This window comes from Felis catus, chromosome A2 (genome assembly GCF_018350175.1).
Source record: "Felis catus isolate Fca126 chromosome A2, F.catus_Fca126_mat1.0, whole genome shotgun sequence".
In the NCBI taxonomy this organism is placed as follows: domain Eukaryota; kingdom Metazoa; phylum Chordata; class Mammalia; order Carnivora; family Felidae; genus Felis; species Felis catus.
Genome location: NC_058369.1, coordinates 46,265,078 through 46,284,453, shown reverse-complemented (window position 1 = coordinate 46,284,453; position 19,376 = coordinate 46,265,078). Strand labels below are relative to the sequence as shown.

Sequence of the window (19,376 nt, the reverse complement as noted above, 5' to 3'; positions counted from 1 at the left end):
AAGGCTCGGATGGTCAGGTGCAGAGCTCCAATCTTCTTTCTGGGTGCAAGCTATTATTATTATTAGCTCAACACTGCCATCCGGCCCACTTAAACCTGTTTTTGTTTCATCTGTAAAATGAGGATAACACTTAACTGCAAGGGATTATTGTAAGGAACAGATGAAACAGTGCCTGAAAAGTACCTGATACAGAGACTGGTAGACTTTCACTCAATGCTGGCTATTTATTATTTTTTAGTCAGATGAAGTCGAACTGAAAGATTCTAGGACTTCAAAATTTAAACTCAGCAAAGCAAAGGATCCCCATATAAAAAATCAGGTGGGTATCCTAACAAATGCACTCCTGGATGATCTGTGACAATATATTTCACTTTAGGGAAAATAATTATCCTCCCTAATTCACCTATTAAAAATAACCTGAACTCTATGGAATTATGCTCAGTTCCCAATCACAAAGCATTGTAGTCTTTCCAAATATACAGAATCATGGCATAAAGGTTGGAGGGAACCTATAAAGTGTGTAATTCCATCTCTTGCCCAATAATGGAATCCCCCTACCATGACTCCTAAGGATGACCTTGCTTCTGCTTAAACACCTGGCAATGTTTCACGGTTCAGATGGTTTGGGCAAGGGTTCAAATGGTTCCAGAAATGGTTCCAGGTTCAAAAAGCCCAGTTAGGAAATATTCCTGTGTCCCCTGCACAAAAAAATCTCCTAGAAAATCTGCTACTGGTCTATCCCCCGATGCTCAGAAACCTCTCAAAATGTGAACGCCCTCTGATCTCCTTAGGACTTTGCTTCTGTTTGCAGAGCATCATCATCCTGGGTGATTCCAGACATGGCCTGGTCTCCAGAGCAGTCCTCACCCAAGGGCAGACAGGAGCTGAAGCTCCAGAGTCAGATTGCCAGGCACCTCCAGCTCTGCCACCACGTCATTCTAGGACTTCAGGCCAGCTCTCTCATCTTCCTAAACCTCACTTTCCTCATCCATAAAATGGGGATAATATGAGTAGCTCCCTCAACAGGCTGTCACTAGGTTCAGTAAGATCACGTGCATCAACAAGTCAGCAAAACACCTGCAGGAAATAAGTGCAATGTATGCAGGCAACTACTGCGCCCCCCCACCCCGCCACCTCCCAGCACTGCTCTGACAGGCTGATGTACCTCTTAAAATAGGATTCTCCCAGGGTGGCTGGACCAGGGCACAGAAAGGGGGCTCACTGCCTCTGTGAGACACTCAGGAGCCTCACACTGCCCACTGGCTCAGCTTCAGTTCTTTGTCCACTGAAACCTGAGCAATGTATAAGGAAAAGGTACATTTGATTCCACTCAAAAGAAAGGCGGGAATAAAAACACACGAATTCAGAGATCTCCTAGGTGAACAGAAACCAGAGGTCCTAGTCCTCCATATCTGTGGTCTCACAATCTTGTCGTTCTTTGCCTTTTCTACACCCGCCCTGGGTCATCCCACCCCACCCCCACTGGCTCCAGGGGCTTCTAGGATTCCTCAATCTGTACCTCAAGGCCAACAACTACTGGGATTCAGCTCCTGAATACTGACAGCACCTCAATATACCAGAAAGAACTCAACTATCTCCCCAATCTGTCTCTCCTCCTCCCCACCCACTTCATCTACCTCCACAACGCCTGGTGGCACCTCCAGTCTTCCCTCGCCTTATCCCTGCCACAAGGCCTTTGCCCATGCTCTTCACTCAGGCCTAGAATACATTCATCCTTATCCCACGCCCTGTCCTAGTTTAAGCCAACATCGGTTTGAGGGATCTGTTTTGCATACTACTTTATTCCTCTCACCAATCCCTAGCACATGGTAGGTGCTGAGTAAATATTTAGCAAGTAATGAAGTAGGAGCATCTAATCTTACTGATTTTAAGTTTTAGTCTCTCTCTTGAATCCTCCAATTCTTTGTAACTCTTTTACTCCCGCCCAAACCTCAGCCAGGATCATTGACAAATGGGCTCCATAAAGACTCTCTCTGAATCCTTCTTTGCCCCTCAATCTATTCTACACATAAGCCAGCAAAATCTTTTTTTTTTTTTTTTCCAGCGTGATCTTATAGAAACATAAATCAGACCATGTCACTCCTGTGCTTAAAACATTCCAAAGAGATTTGGGACTCCTCATGATCTGGTCCTTGCCTACCTTCACCTCTTCGTCTCGCTGTACTGCCCACCCAACTTTTACCCTCTGGCCATGATGAACATTCTCCCGGATCCCCCAACATGCCATGTGCCTTTGGACACGCTGTAACTGCTGCCTGACATTCTTCTCTACTCGGTACTCTAATTACCCTATCTGGGCACTACCACTGTCCTAAAATTGCTTATTTACTGGTTTGCTTATTTACTTGTCTTCACCTCTAGACTATCAAGCCCATGAGGACAGGAGAGCTGAGTTCTTCCTTCCCTTGTACAGCGCCTGGGACACGACAAGCACATCTGGGTCCAATGTAATCATGTCATCTTATCTGTTACCTAAAAGAATTTAAACTATTTTTAGGTGATTGTTTTCCTAAAACTAAAGAAAATCAAGTTGACACTGTTGGAGCAAGGGTAGAGAATAGAGGTCTGTTAGACCTTTTCAACAGATTTCTAGGACATTTGGGAGCCAGAAACAAAATTTTAACTTCTGAAGAAAAAAAAAAATTTAACTTCTGTCTCTGGCAGAAAGTATCCCTCCCCCAGTGACCATCCCCTCTGTGTCCAAAATGTCTAGAAACAGAACACTTGAGTCTGAATTTCATCTTCTTGTGCTTAGACAACTGACATAACTTTCCTGAATTTCAGCTCTCTCAACCAATTAAAAGAAGAGAGGAGCAGTGCCTGGGTGGCTCAGTCAGTTCAGCATCCAACTCTTGAATTCAGCTCAGGTCAAGATCTCACAGTTCCATGGGTTCGAGTTCTAGTTCAGACTCTGCACTGACAGTGTGGAGCCTGCTTGGGATTCTGTCTCCCCACTTCTCTCTGCCCCTCCCCCATGCATGCATGTGCGCTCTCTCTCAAAAATAAACAGACATTTAAAAAAAAAAGGAGGAGGGACTCTTCCTATCTCAGGGTCACCAAGAGAGGTTAAACAAATAATCCACACAAAGCGCTCAGCCCAATATATGGCCTTTAGTAAACACCCATTTTTGTATTTTTGAATGAGACTGAAATGGAAAAGTTCACTTTTCTTCCTCCAAAGCCTTCACTCACTTCTGTCTATAACTTATTCTTCTACTTCATATATGCTTCTTACTTTGTCAGCACTGTTGGAAACACATCCGAATAAACATGTCTCAGAAATGTTTCAATCTCTGTAAGCCTAGGAGGTGGGCAGTACTTGCACAGGTCATCCAAGATACTGTTGCTTTTCAGCCCCCAAACTGAATACCCAAGACAGTCAGACCTCAACTCCATTCCCACTTCTAACATCAAATCAGGCCCCTGTGGGAGGCAAGGAGGAGATGAGGTGGAAACATCTTCAAAGGAATAATTCAATATTTAGAACCTCTTTCACTTCGGTGTGAAGACAGGCTAAATCATAGCCTCACTGAAAAAGAAGTATATTCGTTTCGTTTTAAGCATTAAGATAGGTTTTGAGTTTCCTTTTTTTTTCCTTTTTGCTAAAAGCTTTGACTATGCCAGAAAACTCACTTATTATAATTTTTCCCATCTATTTCTCCCGCACACACTTAACTAATTGCATTATATTCATTTTTCTAAAAAAAAAAAAAAAACCTCAATTTTCGCCTACACACAACTCAGAATTTAGAAGTTAGCAACTCCTGAAATGAGACTAAATTAGAATACTTTCATTAACCAAGAAGTTACCTAAGGTATCACTTAATCCTAGACAGGCAAAGGAGGAAGTCAGAAGCTTTATTTATACCAGGTAATGGACCCCAAAGCCAGGGACCAAAATATTTTGACCTGAAGATTTTTATGGACACATAGAAGCAAGAAGCCTCCTTTATTTAAGTAAGATGAAGCCGCTTGGGCCTTGGGGCTAAACAGTAATTGGGAAGGAGAAAAGCCCCACAGAGTCTGCCCTTAAATTAGGTCCTTCCACGCATTGGTGTCAGGAACTAAGGATCTCCCTGCCACACCGGCCCCCCAGGGCACCAATCATCTCCTGAGGTCCAAGTTCCCTGTGTGTTTTACCACCCAATTACCTTAACTTTCACAATCTTATATACATTACCCTAGACGTTCAAAATACCCCCCAGAGGCCTGGACTGTAATCATTTGCCTTTCTTAAATGGCTGGCTAGCAGGGATTATCTCATCTATTTTTAACAGCCTCCACCTTGGTATCTTTAAGACCAGTTGTGACAATATCTGAGACCAATAAAGCACTAAGCCAATCTAATTTCTATTATAGGACACAACTTCATCTGAGTCCAAAAGCTACAAGGAGAACCAAGTAAGGGTTTAGAGTAACAGCTATAAAGGGAGTTATATTTGAAGCTACTATTCTCAGACATGGAGAAGAACCCACGCTTTATTATTTTTTAATGACCCATCCCACTGCAGAACTTCTAGAATGCTTGCTATAATCTTGCTCGTCTGAAAAAGATGAACCTAAAACAAGTACCACTAGCTTCCAAGTTTTCAGGGTCCTTTGCAATTCAGCACTTTAGCTGGGAAGGGTTTTTTTTGTTTTGTTTTCTTGTGTTTGTTTTGCAGACACAGCTTCAATGTATCCCCATGCATGTATTTCTAAACAAAAAGCTCTGATTCAATATCCGGACTTAGGAACAATCAATTGCATCCTGCTACCTAAGCCTTCAGGTTCTCAGTCTCTGAGTTGTTCCATGGCACCACCCACCTTTCAAATTACCTGGCTACTCTATAAGCTAGTGGCTCTCCATGACGCCCAAGGACCCCTGGGAGTTCAACCCAAGACCCTTTCAGAGGCTCTTCAAAGTCCTAACTATTTTCATAATAACACCAACGCACTATTTGCCTTTTTACTCCATCTCTCACACCATGGTTGAGTTTTCCAGAGGCTGCAGGACATGAGATGTCAGAAGAGACTGGAGGTGGAAATATGTAAGATACAGGACTCCAGCTATCTTCTATTAAGCCAGATATTCATCAATTTGCAAAAAAGTAAAACAATGCCACTCTCTTGCAAAATTTTTTTTTGGAAAATAGAGCTACTGTTCATTAAAAATATGTTACTGTGTTAACATACAATTGGCTTATTTTTCATGTTGTCTCAGTGTTAATTGTCTTGGTGTTAATTTCTAATGAGGTAAGTACAGATGGTTCTAACTCACATAAACCTAAGTTCTTTGGGGTCTTCAGAAATTTCTAAGCATGTCAAGAGTTCCTGAGAACCAAAATTTTGAAAAATGCTACTATAAATTTTAAGTTCTGGTTTGACACTGCCTATGTGCTCAGGACTCATACTGCATAAACATGAAAAACTGGACAGGACTAAAACGCAAAACATACAACATCCAAGACTTTAGAGAAAACCCCCTGATTTGAAACCATCTTTTTATTCAACAAATTTATCGAATACCTACCATGCACTATCCCTACTCCAGGTGTGTGGGACATAGGTAAAAAGAAGACAGTCCAGGTCCTGGTTCTCATGATAGTTTTACAGGCACAACCAATCAGATAGTGTTAAGTACTAGGCAGAGAATTAAAACTGTGTGACATTTTACTTTTGGCTGGTCAGAGAGAGCAAGTTGAGACATTTAAGCTAAGACCTTTAAGTCAAGACAGAGGCAATCATGCAAAAAAAATCAGGTGGAAGAGCATTTTAGGCAGAGCAAATAGCTAGTACAAAGGCACTGTGCGCAGAAAAGAAGTTGGCAAGTTCAAGAAAAAGACAGCCAGCCACAACGTCTGGACCATTAATGGGGAAAGAAAGAAAGTGCGGGGTAAGGTCAGAGAAGAAGAACCCCGGGCCAGTGGCATTTCCCAAGCCAGGGTAAAAAGTCTGCCTTTATTGCTAAGTGTGACAGGAAGTTTATAATCTTGACCAAGTTACTTACTCTTTCTGGAACTCAGTTCCCTCATCTGCAGAATGAGGATCATGAGAGCTTGCCTCATAAAGCTGTTTTGAGGTTCAAATGTGTAAAAGAAAATAATGGGCTTGCTTAGCACAAAGAAAGTAAAAGATGGGAAACATTCCTGTTTACTGGGATTATTCCTGTCTGCCAATTTGCTGTATTTTCAACTCTCATAAACTACTCTTAACTAAACTTTTTAGGGCTTACAATCCGTTGAGGATTAACCCTATCAACCAGCAAGTCCACATGATGAGTGGTATAGACAAAGGACACACTGTGTGATACATTTATCTGAATTTGTCAATGCCAACTCCAGCAGAATGTTCTTCCCACTCTTCCTAGTAAAACTCAAACCCCCAAAGTACAGCCAGGTGAAGAATGAATGACAGCATCCCACCTCCATAGCCCCCTCTGGGTCTACCCTTCAGTCACTAAGCTTTGCCACTTGGCCCCAAAGCACAGGGTACTCGGAAAAGCCATTCTTCTGCTAAAAAAGGTAGCCAATGGAAATCCATCAGTCTTCTCTGCTCTTTCTTGGCATATTCACATCATCTCCACCTCCTAAAAAACAGAAGGCCTCTGCCAAAGACTTAGTGCTGGTTTTATTGCTGCTTGCTTTAAAAATGATTGCTTAAAATGAATAAAATCAAAAGGCTTCCTTTCAAGCTAGGCAGCAAAGAGAGGGCTCATGCACAAAGACTTAAAAGCGCCTGGAGATTCAGCAGGCCTCGGGCAGCTGGTCTCCAGGAACACAGATAAGACCTGGGGGCCACAGCTGCCATCAACACAAAAGAGCAGCACTTCACTTTCAGGTCAAGCAGCCCCCCGTGGGCCAAGCCAGGCAAACCACAAGGCCTTTCAGAGGGAAAGCAAGAGTGTGCACAGAAAAAGGAAGAGTTGCCGGCATTTAATCAATCTCGTGGCTGGAGGCCAAGGACACTCCTTCCAGAGGAGCACAGGCCTCCTTAAGATGCCCTCACCCAGGTACATATATGGTAATATGGCTGTAAATACAGGGAAGAGAAAACCTACTACACTCACAGTGGACTTTTCCAAGACAAGGAAAGAGGCGCTCTTTTACACCGTCTCTTCTGTAACTGGGCACTCTCACAGTTAATTTTGGAACTTCCTTTGAGCAAAGACTTGACGATATCATCTTTCTTGTGAAACGAGGAGCAGAAACACGGTATTTCTGAGGTGGACACCGGCCGGCAGCTCCCCCCACCCCACCATACACATGTTTGTGCAGCCCCCTGCTTGCCTTCTGGTCCTATTAGTGGCTAATCAGATTGTCCTCAGAAATGCAGTGTCCCATCAGGAGACCACTTATTCTATTGCAAAAAGCACTTCTCTCGGAGGATAGAAAATTGCATTCTGCTTTCGTTTTCAGACAGTCCCAAAGGAAGTCACCAACTCAGAAGTTTCAACTTTAAGCAGGGCCCTCTATGACAATCTCAGAAAGAGCAGTTGTAAATCAGCAGTTCAGAGCAATTCTCTAATTTAAATGTTGCTCGTTAGACACACAAGAGATAAACACACGCACACAAAGATAAACCTATGTGCCTTTTCACAAACATGCCCACTAAATAGCCTATTCTTGAAAAAGGTACATTATCTACATGGCTACTTTTCAGCAAAGATGTCAATTCTGACACGTGCTCTCAAGTTTCCTATTCTCCCAGGCCAATATAAGAAAAGCCAATCAAAAGCTCAAAGTTGGCAGTCAGAAAATTTTCTATTTGGTGGGTAGAGATCATCTAGCTGAAATTCCTCATTTTATAGGTGGAAAAAGCAAACAACAATAAACCTGAGTGACTTCTTGTAGGTCACACAGCCGTGTACTACCAAAGCTAATAGACCATAGGGGCACCAGGGTGCCTCAGGTGGTTAAGCATCCGACTTAGGCTCAGGTCATCATCTCAAGGGTTTGTGAGTTGGAGCCCCACATCAGGCTCTGTGTTGACAGCTCAGAGCCCAGAGCCTGCTTCAGATTCTGTCTCCCTCTCTCTGCCCGTCCCGTGCTCACACGCTGTCTCTCTCCCTCTCAAAAATAAACATACATTAAAAAACAACAACAAAGCAAATAGATCACAGGGCTCCAGAAACCAAAGCCAGTACCTAGGGGAAGCGGGGGAAGGTTGGTATTTATTTTATTAAAAAGTTAAAGTCATCCCCCGCCTGAAGAGACACCACTCTGCTCACAACCTGAACCACCAAAATAATAATAATAATAAACAAAAAACAAAAACCAACAAATCAGATTTGATGAACATCCTCAGAGAGAGAGCAGTGTCTCAATTAGTCTGGGAAAAATCAGTCTAGGACAGTTTCTCAACCTCAGGGCTACTGAGGGCTACATTTTAGTGCAGATAATTCCTTGTTGTGGAGGACACATCATGTGTATTGCAGGATGTTTAGTGACATCCCTGACCTCTACCTGCTAAATGCCAGTAGCACCCACTTTCCCTCAGCTGTGACAAAAAAGTCTCCAGACATTGCCACAAGTCCCTGCAGGGCAAAATCACCCCGCTGGTTGAGAACCATTCCTCTAGGGACACAGGCTTTGTTGTTGTTTTTTTTCTTTTTTTAATCTCTGAGACTTTTTGCAAACATTTGACTTGGCAGCAATGGCCCAAAGCAGGTATTTTTATACCTATTCTACAGAGGAGGAAACAGAAGCACAGATGTTACATGTTTAGCCCCTACTCAAGAGGCAGTCAGTACCCAATCCTGCGGAGCCCCCATCCTGTGGTTCGGCAGGGCGATACCATTACAGCCTCAGAGCAACTGTGCTTCCCTCCCTGATTATTACCTTCACTCCCTTTTATTAACACTCAACAGTTTCCCAAGCCCAATGCCCACCCAAGAACTGTTCTGAGCAACATCTCAAAAGCTATCAAAAGGAACCACTTAATACATTTCTGCACAGTCCTCACTTTGCTCTCCACAGCAAAAGAGGCTTTTCAAAGCAAACCACCAATTTCAGAAATATTTAATCAGGAGAAGCTTACAAATGATTAGATTCTTCTGACAAGCAGCCTACATTCTTCCAAGGGAGATATAACATGGAGATACATAACTTCTTTCAACAAATCTCTTGTGGACACTATTTCTCAGGTGCATTTGTAGGTTAAAAATCAAAAAGGCCCGTGAGGAAGATAGATTTAAAGCGCCATGGAGTCTCAAATAACAAAGATTTTCAAATTATCAGGAAAGGCTTCCCAGAAGAGGAAGCATTTGGGTAGTATTTGGCAAGGTGGATATAGACAGGGCAGGGATGGGGACATAGACACAGGCACAGATTCACCAAAGCAAATAAATGAATGTCCTTAAGTCTAGGTACTGTATCAGCTTTTTCTATTCTGAAATATGTGCATGAAGGGCACCTGGGTGGCCAGTTTAAACACCCCGACTCTTCAGCTCAGGTCATGATCCTGCAGTTCATGAGTTCAAGCCCCATATCAGGCTCTGCACTGGCGGTGTGGAGCCCACTTGGGATTCTCCGTCTCTTTCTCTCTCTGTCTCTCTCTCTGCCCATTCACATCTCATGCTCTCAAAATAAATAAATGTTAAAAAAAGAAAAAAAAAAAGAAAGAAATACGTGCATGGTTAAGTCTTGAAACTGTTTTTGCAAAACAAAGTCACTTCCCAAATAAAGTTCCTAGTGAAACAGACAAACAGCAAAGAACTTGGAGGTCAGTGATGTTTCTTCTTACATTCATCTATATCTGATAAGCAACCATATAAGCAGCCCAGAAGTTCTGCTAATTCGCTGGGTCACACAACATTATAAAACCTAAGTTGCTCGAAGTGTCTGAAAACAGCATGTTAAATGCAGCCTTGTTCCTACCTGTGACCTCCCAACCCTAAGTAGGTTTCACACGTATCATTTCTATCTGAAACTGATGCCAATAAGAGAGTCCCCCAAGTGTAAGAACTAATGCTTCCAGTTTTGTCAGAGACAGTCCTGCCAGACCTTCATGCTCACCTTCAGTGGTGACTTAGCCTACCTTCCACTTGATTGAGAATGAAAAGGCCACTAAGGACAAGTACAAAGGTCAGTTCCAACATGTGAGAACAAGCCAGGAAAAAATAACCATAAAAATAAGACAACACTGAAAAAACACTGGGGGTTAAGTATAGAGGTTCTCACACTTTCGAGTGTGCATGAATCCCCTGGGGATTGTGCTAAAATGCAGGTTCTGATTCACTGGGTCTGGGGTGGGGCCTGAGAGTCTACACTTCTAACAAGCTCACTGTTGAAGGCAATGATGCTGGTCTGGTGACCACAAATGGAGGAATAAAGACGTAGAGCAATGTTTTTCAAATTTTTGACTGAAACCCACAGTAAGAAATACAACCCACTGTTCACTCTGTATGAGAGACAGAGAGAATGGGGGGGGGGGGGATGTCCTTCTAAGTATCCATACAATACACTTTGATGTTTTTCTAATTTACTCGACTTCATTAAAAAATAATAATAATATATATATATATATGTATATATATATATACATACACACACATATGTATGTGTATATATGTATACACACATACACTGATGGAGGGGCACCTGGGTAGCTCAGTTGGTTAAGCATCTGACTCTTGATTTCGGCTAAGGTCCTGATCTCATAGATCCTGAGTTCAAGCCCCAGGTCACGCTCTGTGCTGACAGCATAGAGCCTGCTTAAGATTCTCTGTCTCCCTCTCTCTGCACTTCCCTCGCTTGTGTTCTCTCTCTCCTTCTCTCTAAGTAAATAAAGTTAAAAAAAAAAAAAACTGCTAAAGGAGGCCCACTAAACTGATTTCAGGATCTCATAGTGGGTTGCCATACAGTATGAAGAACATGGATACAGAACAACAGTAACATTCCTACCAATCTGGGGAGTACTATTGTTACCTGAGCACCAGTACACTAAGGTTAAAACTGATACCAAAGTGCAAAGTTAGGAGTACCTTCAGAATCCTTTTTAAAAAGGCAAAGATGTGTTAACTATGCTTTGGAAATACCTTCATTGAAAATATTCAGGTTTTAAGTTTTCTTCATTCTGCTTTCTTTTCTGACCTGTATGAGGAAAATAAGAATACCTATCTGGCCCTGAGCAGAGGTCTCTGAACACCATTTCCCACTCAAAAGAACTATAGCTCCTCGGAGAAAAGACTGATTCCAGGCCTGGGGCAAGAAATATAGAATATGGGCCTGGAACATTCTCTCATATTGAAAGCAAGAAAGCTATCAAAGACTACTACAGTTGTGTTTTTGAACCAACTTCAAAAGCCTCTCTCTTGCTGAGCAAAAATGAGCACTCTGATCAAGAAGGATAGCTACACAAAAAGAGATATAAATTATGCTTAAATTCACAAGTTCACAAAGATAGTAACCAAAATACATACCCACTGGTCATCTTGGTACAAGGGTTTCTCAATAGTTGCACTGCTGTTAACTGCGAAAGGGAGAATTCTGGGCTGCACATGGCTATGCAATGTATTGTAGGCTGTTTATCAGCATCCTGGCCTCTAGGCCAGCAGCACCCTCTTCCTAGCTGTGACCACCAAAAATGTCCCCAGGGTCACCATGTTGAGAACCATTGCCATGTATCATGGTAAGGGAACGACTTGTTATTTTTGAAAACAAGTAAAATACAGAGAACAAAAAAACTTAGTGGAGGAAAATTTCTTTTTATAAAATAGTTCAGCTAATGAATGAAGAATGAAAAACAGGAGTTTGACAAGTCCTAAGAAACTAATGGATTAAGGCAATGAACATCAATGGTTCCTAATATCATAAGGCATATCCAGACATATCATATACTTCCCTGAATGAAGTTCAAAAAAATATAAGTAGCCAACAACAATAACCCTGATTCTGATCAAGCCTCTACATTTAAGCACCAGACAGGATAATACACAGGGAACACAGGTACATGTTTAACTATACCACTCCGACACAGTCAGCAAAATCTTAACTATGGGAAAATAAATCACCCCATTTCCTCAATAATAACCATAAAATGCATGGAGAAGAAGAGGTGTAGAGAAAACATAGATTAAAAGACACATCAACCATTTGTAATCTATTGATCTTATTTGGATCCTGATTCAAACAAATGGTTAAATATACATATATATTATTATTGTGTGTATATATTGTAAGCATGTGTGTATATATGCACCTGTGTAATATATGTTGTATGTATGTACATAAACATAAAAGGAGAACACAGACTCCATTAAAAAATATGTCTTTTTCTCCCTGTGATGGGTCACAGTATTATATTGTTGTCTTTTTGTTTTTGTTTTTAAATCCCTATGCTAGAGCTACATACTAAAATACAGATGGAGCCTGGGTGATTCAGTCAGTTAAGCACCCGACTCTTGGCTTTGGCTCAGGTCATGATCTCATGGTTTGTGAGATCGAGCCTGCACTGGGCTCTGCGCTGACAGTACAGGGCCTGTTTGGGATTGTCTCTCTCTGCTCCTTCCCTGTTTGTGCTCACGCACACGCTCGCTCTCTTGCTCTCTCTCAAAATAAATAAATAAACATAAATAAAATAAAATACAGATGAACTGGTATCAGGGATTTGTTCCCAACTCACCCAAGATGCGTGTATCAGAATGCAGGTGAAAACAGAATGGTCATGAATTGGTAACTGTGCAGATAGGTGATAAGTAAAGAGGGGTTCATGATACTAAGATCTCACTGTTCTATGTGTTTCCAATTATCTACAGTGAAGGTTACTCTGAAGAATAAGAGATTCTGTATTGAAATAAATCATTACTAAGCTTTATCCCTGTAATGACCCAGCTAACTTTGGAATAGTGCTTTACCTTCCATTTAGTTTTCTTAAAAACCAGTATAAACTGAGAGAGAAAACCTGGATTCTATGATAGTGATGAAATCTGAATGTTTTCCCCTAGTGATTCCATACCTGTCACCACCCAAATGCAATCACATCAAAGGTACAGATACCTTCATAAAAATGAAGACACGGGTGTCTACTGATTAACAAGATAGCTGTTCAGGATAGAGTGAAACCAGCAAGGAACAAAACTTGAGGTACGGCATGAGTTCTTTTTAATGATATTATACACGTAATTTTTACTTATGTATACATGCAGGGGTCTGGAACCCTCATCTTGAATGGTGGGATTAGGGATGCCTGGCTTGTTTTTGCTAATTGAATATGTGCATCTTATGCAGTATCACCAGATATATTATAAATTTGTACACATGAAGGGATCCCCTTCACTTATCAGAGAGAATTAGTTATTTGGAAGTTCATATTCCCCAAGGATGATGCTAGACAGCAGAACGTAAATTCTCCTTGTGTAATTCCTTAAAATGAGACCTGACAGACTGGAGGGTGGTGGCAAAGTACACAAGGTTTCTGTTGAAAAAAACTACAGAATATCATGAGATTCTTAAAATTCTTATCCAAACCAACTGCAGGTTCATCTATTTATCCAAGAAGATTCCCTTCCAACTACAGGGGATTATAATCCGAAGTAAGTCATGTGACTAACAAGACATCTAGGTTTTACCCCCCACCCCCAATCAAGTTCCAAACTGGTAAGTGATCTTGCCAGCCTCACCAGTCTCTTCAGAAAGTACAAGGTAGCTCAGGGATGCTGAGAACCACATGTAGAGTTCTGAGAAAGTTAAGAAATCCTCAGGGAAATAAACCATTGCTTACCTGCAAAACCTTGGTGCCTGCAGGATCTGACCTGGAATCCCTCTCCCATCTGAAGGCCTAGCACTCTCCCTCAGCTGCAACCAACTTAGCCTCCTTCCTTTCCCTAACCTGTTGAACCTTTTCCCAACTTAGGGCCTTTGCACTTTCGCTCTAGCTCTTTGGAATGTCCTTTCCCCTCAGATACCTACTGGCTAACCTCCCTTCCTTCAGATCTCTGCTCAAATGCACCATATTAAAGAGCACTTTCCGGGGTGCCTGGGTGGCTCAGTCAGTTAAGTGTGTGGCTCTTGATTTCAGTTCAGGTCATGATCTTTCAGTTCATGAGTTCGAGCCCCACATTGGGCTCTGCGCTCACAGCGCAGGGTCTGCTTAGGATTCTCTCTCTCCCTCCCTCTTTCTTCCCCTCCCCTGCTCATGCTCTCTCTCAAAATAAACATTAAAAAATTAAAAATATGGGCACCTGAGTGGCTCAGTCAGTTAAGTGCCTGACTTTGGCTCAGGTCACAATCTCATGGTTCTTGAGTTTGGGGCTTCCCATCGGGCTCTCTGCTGTCAGCGAGGAGCCCACTTCAGATCCTCTGTACCCCCTCCCCCACCACGTTCTTTCTCCCTCTCTCTCTCTGAAAAATAAACATTTAAGTAAATAAATAAATAAAATTTAAAAAAAGAGCCCTTCCCTGATTCCCAATCCCCACTTAATACCTCCTTATCCCCTTTACACTGTTGTTATTGCTGTCAATTTTTATCGTGGTAAAATACACATACACAACATAAAATTTACTATTTTAATCATTTTTAAGTGTACAATTCAATGGCATTAAGTTCATTCACACAGTTGTGCAACCAACACTGCCATCCACATCCAGAATTTTTTCATCTTCCCAGATGAAACTCTGTACCCATTGAACAAACTCCCCATTCCCCAGGCCCTGGCAAGCACCACTCTACCTGTCCCTATGTGTATGGCTTATTTCACCTAGTATAATGTTTTCAACCTTCACCCATCCTGTAGCATATATAACAATTTCATTCCTTTTTAAGGCTGAATAATATTCCATTATATGGACATGCCACTTTTGGTTTGTCCATTCATTTATCAGTGGACATGTGGGTTGTTTCTACCTTTTGGTTACTATGAATAATTCTATGAATATGAATGTACACATACCAGTTGAGTCTCTGCTTTCAATTCTTTTGGTTATGTACCCAGGAGTGGAATTGTTGGATCATTTGGTAATTCTGTTTAATTTTTTAAGGAACCACCATACTGTCTTCTGCACTGCCTACACTATTTTACATTCCCACCAACAGTGCACAAAAGTTCCAAATGCTCCAGATCCTCACCAACATCTGTTATTTTCTGTTCCCCTTTAGTTGGCTTTTTCTCCATAGCACTCACTACCTGTTTGCTTATTTATAATGCCTATTTCCCCCTAACTAGGACCTAAGCCTCTTGGGCACAGGACTTTCAGTGTTGTATCCCCAGCACCTAGAACTCCTAGATCTCCGCACACAGCAGGTGCTCTAGAAATTTGTTGAATGTAGGAATAAACACTTGGATCATATCAACGTTAGCAGGTATTAGAAATTCACAGATTTATCACACCAAATGTCGTTAACTATGTCCAGCTGAGGGAAGACCCTAGCCATAGTTCAATAGAATTAGCTCCACAGGTGATGGTTTTAGTGGTGTTTTCAGCTCATCCTCATTAGCAATTACCTCAGAACCACAGACACTACGAAAATTGGTAGGAATCATAAAAATTATGTTGCTGTCACTGACTTCAAGCCTTAACTGATTTCATTACAAGAGAAGTGCAAAAGCTTAAAAACACAAAAGTAAACCAAAAAAATTGCATGCACTTACAGTTAATAAAGAACTTGCAAACCCAATGTGTTTTATTTTAAAAGATCAAACCAACACTAAACAAGATGGGACAATGGCCTTGTATAGACTCCTTAATTAGATATATCCAAGGACAGCTTGACCTAGGAACCTAACTTTAAGCCTACTTTTATTTTTCTGTCGTCTTTTTTTTTTTTCGGGTGTTCATATTTGGTGTTTGTTGTTTCGTTTTTGTTTTTTAAGAGCTGCTTGTAAAGAAATCAGAATTTCCACAAGATCATTATAAATGAGCTAAAAAGCCATGTGACTCTTTTTGTCTAGAAGTCAGTGAGTTGTATACCATTGGATTAGAGGTTTCATTCCTTTCTCTATCTCTCCCTCTAATACCCTGGTCCTGCTCACTTGAAAATATTTTGAGGAAAAAGGCAAGAGATTTATCTGGTTGGGTTCATCTGTCTCTTTTCCTCTAAGCAACCTTTCCATCTCTCATTCCTCAAGAAAGGATGCCATTTCCCTCCAAAAGGCACCACTTTGTTAAATGGATAATATTGTCAACCCCAAACAACTTCATGGACTTAAAGAGGCGGCCAGGAGTAATTCATATAGAGCATGAAGAACTTTCCCTGCCTGCTACAAGGAAATCTTGATAGTATATTATGTTCTGAATTATTTAAAGAACAGACTGTACTTTCAACACACACACACACACTCATGCACACACAAGAAATGAAAAAGTGTTCTACACAACTGTCCACAAACCAAACTGAAGAGTATATGAAAACATACCGATACTTCACAGTTTAGACTCACCGCAATTTAAACTACTGAATTATTCAGACTGAGAAATTCTGATTCTTTTAACCTGCACAGACGCCTTGATGTAGATGATCAAGATGGATTTCAGTTATGAGATGAACCTAATGCTGAACAGTGTTCCTCGTGGTTTGATTTCTTTTACTCTCCCCATTCAGCTTTCAGCACACAGCTCTCTAAAACACAGTCAGGGTAACATCTAACACCTCCTCAAATAGCCACACTCTTATCCCTACATCTACAGCTACATCGTTTCCTTCTTAAATCAATGTATTACTATTTATTCGTCACTGCTGGGACACAAGAGTTATTTCATCAATAGAAATAAGTACCATTTTTCCAGCTTTTCCCTCACCTCTCCCACCCAACTTAAATGCATTTGTCGGACACAGTGCAGTCCCAAAACCTGGAGCTCTATCTTGCCTCTACTGTGTACTAGCTACTGGGCAAGTGTTTTCACTCTCTACACCTCCACTTCTTCACCTGTTCATGACTTAGAGTTTCTGTGATATATGGCTCTAGATCTGGCTTACAAGTACTTAATGTGTCCGTGCTATTTTTAGCAACAAGTTGGAGAAGAGTCTGTGAATCAGTTTCTCCTTGTCAAGAGCTTGCTCAAAAGAGAGGAACTTAACCCATTCCCTGGCCTTTTGAGTGCCCAGGTAGCCATGAAGGTCTACACAACTCCAAGAAGGAACTACAGCCCACACATCCCAATGTTCCCCACTCCACCAGCCCTCCTAAGGATCTTATCAACAGGAAACAAAAGCACTATACTACTATAATGAAGTGTCTGCCTTTTATTTTCTAATTTCAAAAACCCAAAGATTGTAGCCCAGGGAACAGCTAAATATTTAGAAGGTTAAAAAAGTTGCTGAGACCCAGACCTCCACCCGTTTACCCTGTTCCTGACCATTTTGGAAGAAAAAACTTGTGATGGCCAAATCTGCAGCAATGGGCTGTACATGCAGCTGTTAAAACCTCCCTTTCTTAAAGAGCAGTATGACCATGGGGAGGAGGGGGGAGGAGCTGCTGGTCTTCACAGAAAAATGCTGCCTTCAACTCATATCCCACAAGTCAAGGACTGGATACTACTCTTTCATGCTTCAAGAACTAACTTCCCTTTTTAAAGTACTAATTCTTTCAAACTGCCAGCAACCACTTTCATTTCTTGCAATCCAACCTACTCTGATTAAACACATGTTACAGTAAGAAAAAAGTGACTATTTTTGAAAGACAGAGGCAGTTAATTTTTGCTTACATATCTTGGATGAAATGTACTGCCTCCTTCAGAATTTAAATCATCAGCATGCTGCCAGGCAAGTTCAATTCTCAGCCACCAATGGGCATTCCTTTTATTGCTCCATTTAATGGCTTTTCCCCCCTCCTCTCATAAACTTTCAGGCTGCTTTAAGTCTGAGCCTTGGCCAAAAGTGCTAGGCAGAACTGCCCCCTGTATCTCAAATGCTCTCTAAAGCTGTCACCAAAGGCAGTGACAAATTTTGGACACTAAGCCATGGAGTTTCCATTTCTTTCCTACTCCTATCCCCATGGCTCTTTAGAAGAGGACAGAAAATACACTTCGAACAAAAATTGATTATTGACTACAGCACTCAGGCTTCACACTCACCTGACCGAGGTCAGGCACTGTTGCCCAAACACGCCAGCTGTGCGAACCCTGCTCCTCTGTAGTCAGCTCCTAAGTATTAAGAAAGAAACTGAGTGTAAGACCACGAAGGCCGGCCCCCAACAGAAATGCTTCGAATTGCAAGCTTCCATCTTCTTTAGCCTCCTTCCTGCAGAGACCCACCTCTTCCCCAAAAAAGACACGAAGATTCTAGGTAACTCAGCTTACTTATTTCCAGTATGTAACTGACAAGTGAGACTAGGCACGCAAAAACTTCGAACGTGCTGGGGAAGCTGGAACTAAAGGAAGTGTTTGGCAGATCCCAAAGCACTTGTTTCCCAGAGCCTAGGCCAAGTATCCGAAGCCCGCATCCTCATTGGGCGTGAGCTTCGTCCACATTTCATCCCTCAGCGCTCCCCGGTTTTCTTCCGTTTTTTTAAAACCCTCCCCACTGAGGCCCCACATGCATTTTTCTCCCAACCAAACAGGTCGAGGGAGGGCTACATTTTTTAAAAGATTATTTCTTTGACTGGACTCACATATGACACCCCCCCCAACACCCGCCACCACCCCCCCCCAAAAAAAAACTATTTCCTGCAGCTGCTGCAACAGTTTCCAATTTGGGGGAATGCCATTCCGGTCCAGAATGGGTAGCCCTCGAGGCCAGTCACTCGAATAGAGATTTTTTTTTTCAGCCTAAAATGAACACCCCAAAAATGCCCTCAGTAAAAGAACCCCCAAACGTATGCAAGTGCATGCAAATCCACCAAGAACTGCAAGAGCGGGGCAAAAACTTCTGCGCCCGGGGTGGGGGACAGTACCAACTCCCCGCGCCCTCTGCCCGGCCCCAGCCGCTACCTTGGTGCCCGGGAGCCACGCCGGGCTGGGGGAGCAGGGCGAGGAGAGGGGTTAGCAGCCGCTGGGTAATCCCATGTCCGCGAACAGGGAGTTCGTTCCGTTAGGATGGAAACGGAACACCCACACCTCCTCTCGGCGTGCGCTTTCTCTCTCTCCACCCTCTGCCTCCTCCTCCTCCACCACCACCTCCTCCTCCTCTCCTCCCACCCCAGCGAGCTTGAGGAAACGCTTCAGCAGCACATCCACATGGTTACTGCACATCGAAGCGGCTCCTGGCAGCTTATATAGGCCGGGAAGCTCCCTGGGCAATGTAGTCCGAGTCCGAGGTCGTGGCGGCGCCTGGGGCTGCGGGGAAGGACTACGAGTCCCAGAATCCCTTGGGCTCCGGGCTGGGCTCTGAATAGAAGCGCGCGGGGACTGGGAGGGGCGTCCTGCGGGGCGTCCGGGCTTCGAATCCTCCTCTTACCAGAGAGCTGGCCGGGTCTGGAGCCCGAGACCCAAAGCAACCCC

General features: G+C 42.5%; 1 protein-coding gene across 7 annotated transcripts in view; it reads right to left on the bottom strand.

Moving 5' to 3' along the window:
• ITPR1 (inositol 1,4,5-trisphosphate receptor type 1) overlaps positions 1 to 19,091 on the bottom strand; it is a 326,193-nt gene extending 307,102 nt beyond the window's left edge. For 4 of the 7 annotated variants that reach the window (XM_019824647.2, XM_019824645.2, XM_019824649.2 and 1 more), the window contains exons 1-2: positions 18,867 to 19,089; positions 18,012 to 18,080 (exon numbers count right to left, since the gene is read on the bottom strand). The gene's annotated coding sequence lies outside the window, so the exon portion shown is untranslated. Of the gene's footprint in view, positions 1 to 18,011; positions 18,081 to 18,866 lie in introns of all 7 variants that reach the window. The other 3 variants (XM_023249983.2, XM_011280170.3, XM_045051892.1) reach the window with 2 other exon arrangements.
• Between the last annotated feature and the right edge of the window lie 285 nt (positions 19,092 to 19,376).